Source organism: Humulus lupulus, chromosome 2 (genome assembly GCF_963169125.1).
Source record: "Humulus lupulus chromosome 2, drHumLupu1.1, whole genome shotgun sequence".
NCBI classification, from domain to species: domain Eukaryota; kingdom Viridiplantae; phylum Streptophyta; class Magnoliopsida; order Rosales; family Cannabaceae; genus Humulus; species Humulus lupulus.
Window position 1 is genome coordinate 99,000,973 of NC_084794.1, and position 14,549 is coordinate 99,015,521.

At 29.9% G+C, this 14,549-nt stretch overlaps 1 long non-coding RNA gene across 1 annotated transcript; it reads left to right on the forward strand.

The window, feature by feature from the left end:
- The first annotated feature begins 12,949 nt into the window (after positions 1–12,949).
- On the forward strand, positions 12,950–14,196 carry LOC133816219 (uncharacterized). Its single transcript, XR_009885087.1, has 4 exons — positions 12,950–13,119; positions 13,195–13,307; positions 13,393–13,515; positions 14,012–14,196. It is a non-coding gene; the product is annotated as an uncharacterized LOC133816219 (long non-coding RNA).
- Positions 14,197–14,549: the final 353 nt, after the last annotated feature.

The window sequence follows — 14,549 nt, forward strand, 5'->3', positions numbered from 1 at the left end:
TAAGAATGTTGGCATTACCTGTCATATGTCTTGAACAACCGCTATCAAAGTACCATGAACTAGATGCATGCATTTTGTGACAGGTAAAAGTAGCCAAGCAAACAGAGTTAACTTTCTTGACCCATACTGTTTTTGATTTTGAATTTCTTTTGGTCAAGAATTGATTCATACTACCAAAGTGTTTATCATAATTCTTTTTGAACAAGTTTAACAGAGAAAAACACTTAGGTCTTATGTGTCCTTTCATCCCACAAAAATGACAAACTGGTACAAAATGTTCAATGTTTCTTTTTGGAGAGATTTTCTTTAGTTGTAGATCTGTTGCAACAGATGACAACTTTGTCCTCTCAGCAGCGTGACTTGTTCCTGCAACACGGTTAGTTGACACAACAGACGGATAATTCATAGATTTTGCAAAAACTGTTTTTCTTGAGGACTCAGATCCATTAGATCCTAATCCACTGTAGTCACCAACCTCTTTTCCTACAGAAAGAATATCATCCAAAATTACAGATCTAGGATTAAGCATTTTGACACCTTTTTGCAAAAACTCAATTTCTTTATTCAAAGAAATAATTTCATCATTTTTGGAAGCAATAATCATCTCAAGTTTTTCAATTTTTTCAACAAAATTTTTATTATTGCCAGCCATTAGACGATTCTCAGAACACACTTTCAGCCATTGATCATACATTATTTTATAAGACTCTTTCAATGACTCCTCATCTAAGTCAGAATCATCAGAATCACTGTCAGAATTCTCATTATTCTGAACAGAATTATTAAGGCATAATACATCCTTGTAATCGACTGAAGAAAAAACAATACCTTTGTGAACAGAGGTTAAGGCAACACTATTTTCCTCCTCATCACTCTGTTCAGAGTCTTGATCACTCCATGTGGCTGTCATGACTTTCTTTTTCTTTAAGGTATTTGCATACTCAGATTGAATGTGTCCAAATCCTTCACATTCCCTGCACTGAATACCCTTTTTATTAGTCTCAAAGGGTTTAGAAAAATTACCTTTTGGGTTTTTGGATATGGCCTTTTTGTTTCCCAATTTCTTTATGTATTTTTGGAAATTTTTTGTCAACAGAGCCATCTCATCATCCTCATCATCCGAACTTTCCTTCTTTTCTTTAAAGGATTTCAAGGCAATAGATTTTTCCTTGATTTCCTCTGTCTTACCTTTTTGTCTAATTTGTTGGTTTAGTTCAAAAGTTTGAAGTGAACCCATCAGTTCCTCTACTTTTATTTTTTCCAGATCTTTTGCTTCTTCAATTACAGTTAGCTTTGTCTGAAACCTGTCAGGGAGAACTCTAACAATTTTTTGAACCAAAACATTCTCTTCAAGTTTTTAACCAAGAGCAAAGTATTCGTTAGCAATATCTGACAATTTCTCATAAAATTCAGTGAGGGTTTCATTTTCATTCATTTTCAAATTTTAAAATTTTGTTGTGAGCATAACAAGCCTAGAACGCTTGACATCAACAGTTCCTTCAAATTGAGTTTGAAGAATTTGCCAAGCATCTTTGGCCGAAACACATGAAGAAATCAATTTAATGTAACATTCACCAACACCATTAAAAATAGCATGTAATGCTTTATTGTTGTAACTGGACAGTTTATCTTCAGCATCAGTCCATTCAAGTTCAGATTTTACCTTAGTTATATCATCGCTTTCTGCTGGAGGAGTCCAACCACTTAAAACAGCTCTCCAAGCCTTTTCATCTTGAGATTTGATAAAGGCTCTCATTCTAACTTTCCAATATGGATAGTTTGAATCGTTGAGTAAAGGGGGGCGAGTTATGAAAAAAGACATTGCAAGAACAAGAACAACAAACGGAATAAACCAAGATCACACTCAGAAATGAGTGACCCGCTCTGATACCAATTGAAATTCTGTTTTTAGTAATTACCAAATTAATTAAACCAAGTAAATTAATTAAAGTGCGTAATGGTAATTAACTGTTTACACAGATTACAGTTCTGTCGGGACAGAAACCAAACTTGTCACGACAGAAACTGAACACAATAAAAAGACAGTGCAAAACAATAAAGAACACAACGAATTTTTACAAGGTTCAGAAACCCTTTCGGATAACCTACTCATTGGAGCCACGCCTAGAGAATAAAACCAATTAATAAAGAATCACAAGTATAAAAACATTGACTTAAACAAAACAAGACTCCCTCTTGAGATTTGCCTCAACTTGTTGTACTTCTCTTCACTAATCTGATCTTGATTGAAACGCTCAACCACTTGAACTCCCTTCAATGGCCAGCGAGTGCTTGCATCCTCCCGACGCAAGGCTTGTACAAATCTTCTCCCGAAGACTACAAACGTTGTGTTCAAATTACAATGTGTATTCACTCACGAACATGGTATAAACTCACCACTAAAAACTAAACACACATATTTCTACAAGATCACGTGAATACTTATGATCTTGAATACAAAGAGGAACTCTCACAAATATTACAATAAAGCTCACGAATAATGCTCCAAAGAGTTCACCTTTCTCACTGCCTTTAGAGCCCTATTTATAGAGTCTTTTTCGTGCTCACAAAGGCAGAGAAATAATTCTTCTAATAAAGGCAAGAATCACAGTAGTTATTCTTAATTGACGAAGAGTTTCCTTTTTTAGAAAATGCTGATCCGACAAATGCAATATCGGTGGGGACACCTTAGACCTGTGTCGGATACAAAACAAGCTCAAAAAGGAAATAATAATTAATGACATTAAGAACTAGTTTCCTGATTGCAATCCTTGAGCTGCACGAAAAATATATAAGCAAATATTCCAAAAACAACTTTGGGTAAGTACCGAATATTTGCAATATACTTTTTCCATTTAAAAACAAAATGAGACAATAAGGAAACCAAAATTCACAAAAAAGGAAACCAAATATTTCTGAAAATTATAATAAGGGAAACCAAACATTTCTGAAAAGTATAATAAAGGGAAACAAATATTTCCGAATATTATAATAAGGGGAAACAACTAAATCCACCAATTTATCTTTTAAGAAAAAGATATTTCTATAAAAATGCCAATTATAGGATTTACATGTCTTACTTTTGCAAGTAAATGAGTAAAAATAAACTAACATTAAGGCTTTGTTTATTTTGACCTCATGATGAATTTTAGAATTATAAGTCTATTATTATTTTGGAAGATAATGTAAATGACTTAATAGAAGTTAAAATATTTCTATTATAAATTGATATTTTATCACTTTATGCGAAATGTGGGGGTGATGCTCCAAAATTAGTCAATTTACTTTGAGAAATGATTTATTAATTGGTCATCTTATAAAAATGTATACATACAAGTTATGTGATTTAGAATTTCACATTCTAAATCATTTTACCTTTATGTATATAATGGTAATCTAGACATGCTTGATGTCTAAGATTAGTTTTTAAGTTATTTGGTTCAAGAAGGAATCAAATTAAGACTTAAAGTGAGTTATAGAAACAAAAAAGGTTCTTGGATTCAATATCAAGAAAATGTGTTTATCTTGGGTAGTAAAGTGTGAAAATAGTGGGGGTGTTGACTTGGGGTCAAACTCACTATTTTGATAAATAAGAGGTGTAACTATTTTATTCAAATTATAGGTAGCACAATATTTGAATAAAATAATGAGAGAGTGGTGAATCATTAAGTATGCAAACATGAGAAAAGAAATTGATTTAAAATGGAATCAAAATTTTGAGAAGTTGAGTGAAAACTTGACAAATAACTAAATGTTTTACAAAAGATTTAGTACACCTCGAGGGATGAGACTAAAACTCCCTAAAGAGATTCACGGTTGATGGTAATATATCTTAATACTAGCTACTCAAACTAGTATTAGGTTCAATAGGTAATAACAAGTTCACTAAGTAAATGCGTATAGTACTTAAAATTGTCCCATATGAGATATAAGTACTGAGTGTTACTAATTGGAGGGTTAAAATCGAAAAGTTTTTTTTAAGGGAACTTAGTCTTTAGATGACAAGTGTCTTAAGGTTAACAAGATACGATAAAATTTCCACCTATATGGACATAGGGGTTGTGTCGCCTCTCATGAGAATCAGGGAATGTCCACTAACGATACAAAAGTGAGTAGACCATAAGGTTCTCAAGTGAACATAACAAAGGTGTGTGTATTTTCACGGGTTTGTTAACAATGAATATTGGTTCAATGCTCCGGCAACCAAAGTTTCAACAAACTTTGTGATGATTACCCTAAGGTAAAATTCAAGGTGAAAGACATTTTAATTTATGCACTAATGTATTAGTTTCAATAAAGAGTAGGATTATTTAATCAAGTTGGTGAATGTTATATTATCTTTATAATATAATGTTTGAGTAAAGGGATATCATTTAATCAAGTAGAATAATGTTATATTATTTTATATAAATAATATAATATTGATTAAATGAGTGTGAAAATAAAATGGGGTATGAAAAAATTGTTAGGACTTTTTCCTAGTGCACAGTGGAAATTGCGGTAACGGTAGTATTGTATACAACAAAAAAATTTCATATAAACAACTTTATATGAGGATTGTTTAATATGAAATATGTTAATGAATATAATATGTATATGTAAAAATAAAACGGAATGATTTACCTCTTGTAGCCTATCAAAAATCATTGAATCTTTTTGTATATATTTCGATCTTTATATCCTTGCTAGAGTACTCACACCTAGATCTTCCAAGACATTCTCTACAGCACAAGATGTGGGAGGGCACATAGAGAACATGAATCAATATTTGTGAATCAGAAGTATTCTCAACACATGAGACTCTTGATTATAGATTAAAGAGAAAATGTTTTTCTTTTTGTGAGAAAAAGATGATCAGTTTTTCTTCTCAGTAAAAGTTCTTCTTCTATTTTTTATCATATAGAATATATAGATATTATTATCATAATAATAATACTAATAATAAAATTGATCATTAATAATAATAAAATAAAATAATTAAAGACAAAGTCTTACATTCCATTTTAAAATCATTTTCAACATATTTAATTAATTAATTAAATTAAATAAAAAACCAATAACTGATCACCATCAGTAGTGTTACACACAGGGCAGTCCAAGAAGCCCTATGCGTGTAGCACTTCCCTGAAAAATGGAATTTTATTTTTCATACATTTTTATTTTAATTAATTAATAATTAAAAATTCAAATAAGATATCCTCTTTTTAAGGAAAAGATAACAATGTAAATTTCAAAATTCAAAATTTGAATTTTCATTATCATCTTTGTAATGCACCAAATTTTTTTTTTTAGATTATTTAAATTTTGTGATTTATTTTATTTAAATGTTAAGTGTGATGAATTGTTTTATTTAAATGTTGTTGATTTTATTTAGTTGTTGTTTGTTTTATTTGATTGTTTATTATTTTATTTAATTGTTAGAATTGTTTGGTATAATCTTTTGAATTTAAATTTGTTAATTGCTTGTTTGGTTAATTAATTTAATAAGTGAGTAATTGTGTAACATGTTTATTTTACTATTAGTGTTACATTTTAAATAAGTGTGACAATTGAGGTAATTATGTGAGTTTTGGTTGAATGCACTAAGGTACATGGTAGATAGTGATGCACCCTAGTGTTTTAGTGTGTGCTAGTATATGGTAAAAGGGTACACATGTGTGAATTTTCTACACAATTTAAATTACCATATATTATATATAATTGATTGATTTTATTTAGATGATAGAAAAAAATAAATAAAAATAAAGGAAATGGCAAGTAAGTGGACGTGTGGTGTGTAGTGGGAAATTGAGTGATATTTTCTCCATTATTTTTCTAAGGTAAATAAAGTTAAATTGGATGAGGATAGACATTTTGGGAAACCACCATTTGACTCCAATCTTTTATAATAAAAGAAATATAAAAGGAATTAAAAGAAAATAAAATGAAGAAAGGAAACTTACCTTTTTTTCTTTTATTTGGTCATTATGAGAGAATGGAAATAAAGGGGAAAGGAAAGGAAGAGGAGGGCATTCTTGTGGCTGCCGTGACCTAGAGAGAGAGATAGAGAGAGAGTGTGTGGCGTGATAGAGAGAGAAGGAGAGGAAGAAAGAAAGGAAGAAGAAGAAGAAGGAGAAGGAGAAATGATCAATCTTAGGGTATGGTCTTGATTTTGCTTATGTTTTTCTTTCTTCTAAATTTTTAGTATGTTGATTGAGTTGTTATTTTTTTTTTTTTTTTGACTTGTTGTTCCACTTCTTCTCCATCTTGATTTTTCAAAAGAAAAATCTCTAGGGTTTGAGCAAGGAGATGGTCCTAGTTGTGTTCTTGATTTTACAATCAAGAGAGGTATTGAAATTCTTCCCTCATCTTTTGGGTTATGGGTATTTGATGATTGATGTTTTGGAGAGTTTATGGCTGAAAGTGATTTGTATTAATAGGATAATATGTTGTCTTGGTGGAGTGCTTTCTTATAATTTTATGCATGGGTTTGTGTTGTTGGGTTTGATCTTTATGGTTGTGTAATAAGAATATGTGTAGTGATGATGAATATTTAAAATACATGAAAAGAATAGGTTATTTCTTTATTGAATGTGTTTCGGCCTAAAGGGGTATTCAAAAGCATGATTGTTATTTTTATTATGTTTTATGTCAATGAAAATTTTAGAAACATGATAGGTTGTGGCAAGATCAATGGTGGTTGTTGTTCATGACTTGTGAATAAGTTCTAAGGTGAATGATGAATTATTGTATACTCATGATGTGATTAAAATGGATAAAGAGGTTAGAAGCATGCTAGGGTTTGTGTTGAAATATTGTGCATAAATGAGCATGAATTTTGTGAATATAATGAAAGGAATAAATTTTTATGATTTAATCTGCTTGCTGATTTTTGTACAAAAATGATGTTGTTCATGATGAGATTAATGTTTTGAGTGCTCAAATAAAGTTTGCAAATGTTTTGATGTTTTAATAAATTTAATGTGAAGTTTAATTATGCTTTGAAATTATATTGTGTATAAATAATTTCCTACAGAATTTTTATTGAATTTTTTGAAAAATATGAGGTTTTTATATTGAATATAGTGATTTTTAAAGATAAAAATAGTTGCTGGAATTTTTGTAAGAAAATGTGAAGTGTGTTTCACTAAAATAAATTTGATGAGTTTTTGGAACAAAATTATTATCCTAAGTTATGGTAATATTGAAAAATGGTATTTTTAAATGGTATGAATGCATATTTTGATAAGTTATGATTTTTCCTTTATTTTGATTGAGAAAAATATTTAGATTTTATTTATTGTGATTTTTGAAGAAATTTAAATAGTGGCTGAAAGTTTGGTTTAAAAAGTTTAAAAATGATTATTTAATTGTCACATATGGATTTATGTTACATAAAACTAGGTCTTAAATAATTTAAATAAAAATATATTTTTCCCACACTTAAAAATATATTTTTCTCACGCCATTTATGTAACACAATTAACCAATGTTAATTTTTTTTTTCTAAAGAAACATATTAAAAATAGGTATTTTAATTAATTCCAAGTTTTTGGTTAATTCTTTGTAATTTGAGATTAATAAATGAAATTGTCACATATTTTATTTTTAAGCTAAATCAAATTATTTTATAAAATAGAATAATGTTTTGAGAAATTTAATCAACTTAGAAATTTTAAGAAAAATAAAACATTTTATATGTCTATTAATTTTAAAACAATAAAAGTAAGAAATGTAGAATTATCGTTTTAAAAACGTTACAATTACGTAATGTTCCCACGTATGCATGTTACATGTGCATGGCCCAAAATTATGTCCAAAATTACGTCCAAAATTATGTTTATTATTCAACTATGTGGTTTTTATAAAAAGATCATGCATGTAAAATAGGTAAAATGAGCATTATTCTTTTATGGCTTTATGTGTAGTTAAGAATAACTGCTTGTTATGTGTAACTGTTATTATATGTGCATGGCCCATGCACACATGAGTTGTATGGATGGGCAAAATAGTAATTTTATGAACCTAAGAAATGTTGTTTTTATTATGATATAGGCTTGTTGAAAGATTTATTTTTTTTATTCGGATAGGATTTATGTTGGCTTCGTCAGCTCCAAAAGGATAAGTTGCGTTGGAATCGAGAAAGTTCCGTGGAGTTCATAATTGCATAAAAGGAAGTTAGATACATCCAGCGAGTTACTATAGATAAAGACGTAACTCCTAGGGCGGACGCGCCGAGGTTATTCAAGGACCAGAGACTCTTGTTTACCTCATAGGGTGACATGGACAACTAGCGAGCCATGCTCATCATGTATGCTGTATGAGTATGATTAGGGTGACATGGACAACTAGCGAGCCATGCTCATCATGTATGCTGTATGAATGTGATATGATGATATGTTATGATTACGTTATGATATGCTATGATGATATGTTACGAAAATGTTATGATATGCCATGATGTTTTAGATGAACGTAAGTATTTGTATTTGTTGTATCCTTACTTGCTTATTGTTTGTACTTCCTTACTGGGCTTTTAGCTCACCCCCTTACTTTCCTTCCAGGTAGCAAATAGGATTTCTTTATGGCACGCATGGTGACGTGAGGAGTTCTATCATCGTGGGGTGTATGGCGTGGGGTAATCCTATGGACGGAAAAACGATCATCTTAGAACGCCATTTAAATTATGTTTTGTTTTAAGAGACTTTCCTAATTATCAGTGGGACTCAGTTATTTAATTTTTGTTTCTTTGAACTTTGCATAAAAATTTATGTTTTCTTTTAAAACTAATGATGTCAACTTACATGGTTTTAAGCAAGTCCCTACTAAGACTTTGATAATGAGTGGTATTCTTTTATAAACTATGTTATGCAGATGTGTTATAAGTATTAGTTTAGGGCGTTCTTTACAATCTTATTATTAATTAAATAAATATAATAATCAAAACTAATTTTGACTATTCATATTTATCATTTCACACTTAAATAAAATAATTGATTAATATCAATTTCTTTTATTTCTACACAATTTCAAAAATTGAACTAATACAGTAATAAATTGTGCAACTTCAATTATCACATAATTGCATATATATCCTGAAGAATAAATATTCTCTCAAATAGTCCATTCACAATTTGACCGTTGCATCAACTCTTACCTTGAATAGTGTTGATAGAGCCGCCCAGGGGACCTATAGACCAATAATTTCAAGCTCCAATAAATAAAAGATTATGTACCAAAACTCTTTGATCCAATAATCATATTTATTAATCTCATGATTACTCCACTATATATAAGAGACTGCACTCTTGAGAATTAAAGACATATTTACTAACTACTTTATTGTAATCATAAAGTGTCCATATATATATAATCATTACATACAAATTAATCATCTATTGATAATTCATAATTAAGTGAGAATAAAATTAACGTTTTACCCTTTTAATTATATCTTGATTCGTAGTGTACCATTGACATTACTAGTGAAGATTAATTCATAATCTGATTATGAATTTGACGTCAATAACCTTTTCAGTTCCAAAAGTCAACCCAATAGGGAACCATCATTTAATCTATAAGAATGTATAGATTCCATATCTGTTAAGCTATGTCCCCAGCCATATACATTATTGAGTCCCCAAAATAATAGTTCTTAGCCTGATCATTTTGGCAAACCATAAAGCATGAATCAAATGATCAAATGACATATATAGGAGTTCGTAGTAACTTCAAGATTAAGATCAGTTTGTATATGATCATCAGTTGATGTGTTTTGTAATACTACGAAACGATATTCAAATAAGTATTATTAAATCACATCTGGTCCAGTTCCACAAACTCTCAGTATGCAAAGTACCTCCACTAAAGTGTCCTACTACACTAGTAACCCAGATCTAGGTCACTTGTATTCATAATACTAGTGGACCGTACTAGCAGTAATTAATCTAAAGATTCTATAACTTTATTTTACTGCGAACTATTTAAGTCAATTATCTCAATCTTGATATTCTCATAACAATATGTGATTGAGACCACATAGATGAACTTGAGAATTTTATGATATTTACTTAATATTATTAACAATAATATAGTACATAAGCTACATATATACAATAATTCAATTAATTCATTTATTTCATTAAAACCATTGTCAACTACAATTGCTCTAAGGGAACAATTCCCAACAAAAATATGTATTTTGTCAATTTGTAACATACAAATTAGAGTTACAAATTTGGCTACTGATTTGTAACTCACAAAATATCACCATAATTAATATGTAAAGAAGTTACATATTCTTAATTTGATTTTCATGTGCTATAATTTTTTATAGCTGTTAGGGATGTTATATTGACAACCAAAAAGTGTTTGGATGATACAAAATTGCATGAAAGAAGATTTAGGATGCTTTGGCAACTTGTAACCAAAGTTGTTACTTGGGGTTACAAATCAGCTTCCTAACAATTTCAGTTTTGATGCATTAAACGTTGTAACACCCCCAAGTAACCCCAAATCATACATTCAATTCCACAAGCACCCAGTTTATCATTGGTAACACCCAAGGGGGTTGGTGGAATTTAAAAATCAATTGGTGATCTCAAAGTCTATAAATAGAGACTATTTTGCTCACTTAAAATACACTTGTGATGACATACTTATATTTAGAACGCTATGTTGAGTATGAGAGAAGGCTTGATAAATCCTTAGAAGTATTTCTAGAGAGTATTCCTAAAATATTCTTATGAGAGAGGAAATAACTTTTAGGATAAATTTTTTGAACCTTGTTTAAGTCTTGAGATCTTCATCTTCTACTTCTTATTTTTATGATAATTTATATAAATTATGTAATCTGTTCTTATTTTTCTTTCACTCATGTAATATTATTACTTAATATTATTTATATTTTATTGTAATCATCTCTATTGTAATATTTCTCAAATAGAAGGAAATGTAAAAAAAATTGTATAAAAATGATTTTTTTTAATTAAATTTATTATTTTTTATAAAAGAAAAATGTTAGCCAAAAAAATTTTAAAGATGAAAGTTTTGAAGTAAAGTTTTTGATTGGTTGGGAAGAAAAATCTTGATATTAGAAGAAAAATTAAAGTAGAAGGAAGTCTTTTTTTGGTTACTAATAGTACCTAACTCTAGCTAACTTTGCTTGCTAAAAAGGAGTTGGAATATTATGTGAAACTAACAAATTTCCATCCATCTCCATCTCCATCTCATAGCCACTTTTAATATAAAATGAGATCATATTTTAGTTTTAATGATGACATTATTTAAACACATCGTTTTTAAGTTTGCTAACTACATATGTGTCTAGATATAAGACCACAACACAAATTGCCATCCCCTAGTTTAAGACAACTTCACATTTTCCCCCTCTCTATAACATTAAATAATGAAAGTCAAAGTTGTGTTCGTGGTCAAGGCTTGGATTAACTCTATACTTGATTATACAGATTTAGCCTTAAGAAAGTAGTAAGAAGGTGTTTCTCAATTCTATTTTTCTAGTATTCTAATTGTATCAAAAGTTAAGTATTAGCATTTCCAATATTAATATTTGTAGTTAGGGGTGGAGCACATATTTGTTTGGGCATAATATATTTTATTTTCCCAATAAAACTAATATCACAGTTAAATAGTGTTCTAAATAATCCTTTTATTAAATTTCAATTTTATTACAATATACAGTACAACAACAATTTTTCATCATTGGCTTAATTACAATATCATTATCAATTAAAACAAAATAGACACGTAGTAGTAATTATTAATTCTAGGAATAAACAAAACCTCTAAAAATTAAATTGAAATAAAGAAAGACTAAGTTAATTATTTATCAGTAATAAAATCTACTAGAACAAATGTTCTATTCTCAAAATCAAATATAAACTGCAGTATCAATTACTACAATTAAATTCAACTCTAAGTATGCAAATTTGTAAAGTCAAAAGAAAAAGTAGAAAATAGAAGCAAAATAATTAAAATGAAGGCTTATTAGGATTTTTCCCTCCAAAATATTAAAACTACCAAACAATGCCTCCAAATTCTTCAGCCTATTAAAAGTTGCCACTGAATTATTCACGTTACTAAAATGTGAGACTTCCGTTCTTTTTTACTAACAAAATGGTGATGTAGCGATACTGGAGTGTTAATGTGGCATTGTCGCGTGTATAATTTTAAAAATAAATAATATTTTACCCATGAACTATTACCATTACCAAATCATGCCCGTCGTATTCAAAAATTTAAAATTTAAATAATAATTTAAATATTAAAAAGAAAAGATATAAAAACATTAAACTAAAAATCCATTTACGTTAAATTAAATCACACAAAATTAAAAAAAATCAAATAGATAAAAACAAAATTATATTAAAATTTTCTCTTATTTTCTTTCACTTTCCCTCACTTTTGCACCAACCAAACAATCTCAACGACACTCGTCAATTTATCGCAAGACAAACTCAACTAAAAAAAATTTATTACAACATATACAAATAAAAATTCCATTCTCTCAAATCCACATACATTTTAATATGATATTAACAACATAATGAAAAACCCAAATTTTCTATTCTTTTTCTCACACTTTTGCGCCATCCAAATACCCTAGGACACTCAACAAATGAGAGAGAGAGAGAAGAGATATGAGATGGGTAGGGAAATTGAGAGATACAAAAGGACAACATAGGTGATACTAAAGCTGAATGTCGCCAAGGAAACCTCACTACAACAATTTTGACCAAATATGACATCAAAAATACGACATATTTGTAGGGGTGTTATTAATATACCTAATAAAAAAACACACGGATCCAATTTTTTAAGCTTTAGGCAGCAAATGAAAACTTAGGCGCCTGATGAAAAAGAAGAGGCAATACATAGGTGCCAAATGAAATTGACCAAAGGAAAAAGGAAAAAACAAAAGAGGGGTTTTCTCAATTATGAATCCCTAATACCTATCTCACACTCATCATCCTCTTGGTTCTCTCTCTCTCTCTCAACTCTCTCATCTTCACACCGGTTCTCTCTAGTCCCATTTGTTGAGCCGCTAAAACAGACCTCGACAAGCTACCCTGTCCTTCTCTGTGTATCTCTCCCAGTCGCTAGCTAGAAGAAAGAACCTAGGTAAACGTGACCTTCGTTTGTCTCTCCCTCTGATTTTATTCCCTTTTGTTTATCTGGGTTTTGCTTCTTTTTCAGGGAGTGTCGATTGTGCCGCCGTTGATATGTCTAAGCTTGGCAATTATTGGTTTGATTTTGTTTGGAAATTTTGGCTCTCTTTCCTTCTTTGTGACTCTCTCTCCATCAATCGGGTTCTTCTCATTTCCTTCTCCAGATCTAGTTCTTTCCCTCTCACCCACGATCGCATTCTCTCTTTTTCTTTCTCTGTTGTTTTAGATGTTAGCATGGAGGTGGGACTGTGGGGATGGTGTTGTAACTGCGAAGACTTCAATGGGACTAGGGTACCATTGCCGTGAAGAAAATGGTCTATTTTGATTACATCCCCAATTATCTAAAATGGTAATGATGATTTTTTATTCTTAGGCATCATCTTTGATTAATTTTTAAAATAATTATTATATATTGTTTCTGTTTTAGGGATTTATGCAATTTTTAATATGAATTATTGATGATGTTTCTATTAACTTTAGGTTTGGTTTGTTTGAGGTTTTTGGATTACTAAATTTGGTGGCTTTGAGGTTTGTGGATATGCTGCTAGCTTTGGCTATTCTGTTTTTTATATTGGTTTTAGATTTAGAGTTTTTGTGTTTTATGTTTCTGTATATAGTTTGTTTGTTTGTCCTAGTTGTGTTTACTGTTTACAACATGCTATACATGTTGATAGTTTTGGGAATTTTGTTTCTGATAGTGGTGTGCAATGCAGCCTAGTTTTGTTTTCTGGTTTGTCTTCTCCTGCATCATTGGCTTAGTAATATAATCCATTTTGTATTCTTTGGTTTGAGACACTATAAGCATAAAAAATAAAGTAATCAGATTGAGTTTTTTTGTTCTTCAGAATGAGTGGTTTGCTGGATTGGAGAGTAATAGATGGCACGTGAGGTAGAAAGCCCCTCTGTTTTGACTCGATCCTCATTTCAGATGCCCATTCCTCTCTTCTCGACACCGTTCGGTATTGAAAATTACCAAGTTTTAATATTTATATTGGATCTCTTTATAAACTCAGTATGTTTTGAATTTGTGTATGAGATTTTATGAAGCTTGAATCTGTGTTTTCCTTTCTATTTGAATCGAAAAATAATTTTCAACATGGCAAGCAACTTTGTTTAAAACTGTATTACTACATGGCAATAAACATCTCAAATGAAAAGATTAGTAATGCAATTTTACTTTGGATGTGTTTTGGATGCTTCTGAATGGTATTATAAGAGTGTGATTTGGACATTAAATGAATCAATTGGTGTTTTATGGTTGGACACTATATAACTATCTGATTTATTGGTTTTTGCATGCACATACACAAACTTTACTAGGCTTAGTGCTGAAGTTATTGAACACCTTTGTAGATTTAAATTTCTCATCCTATGTAAATCTTT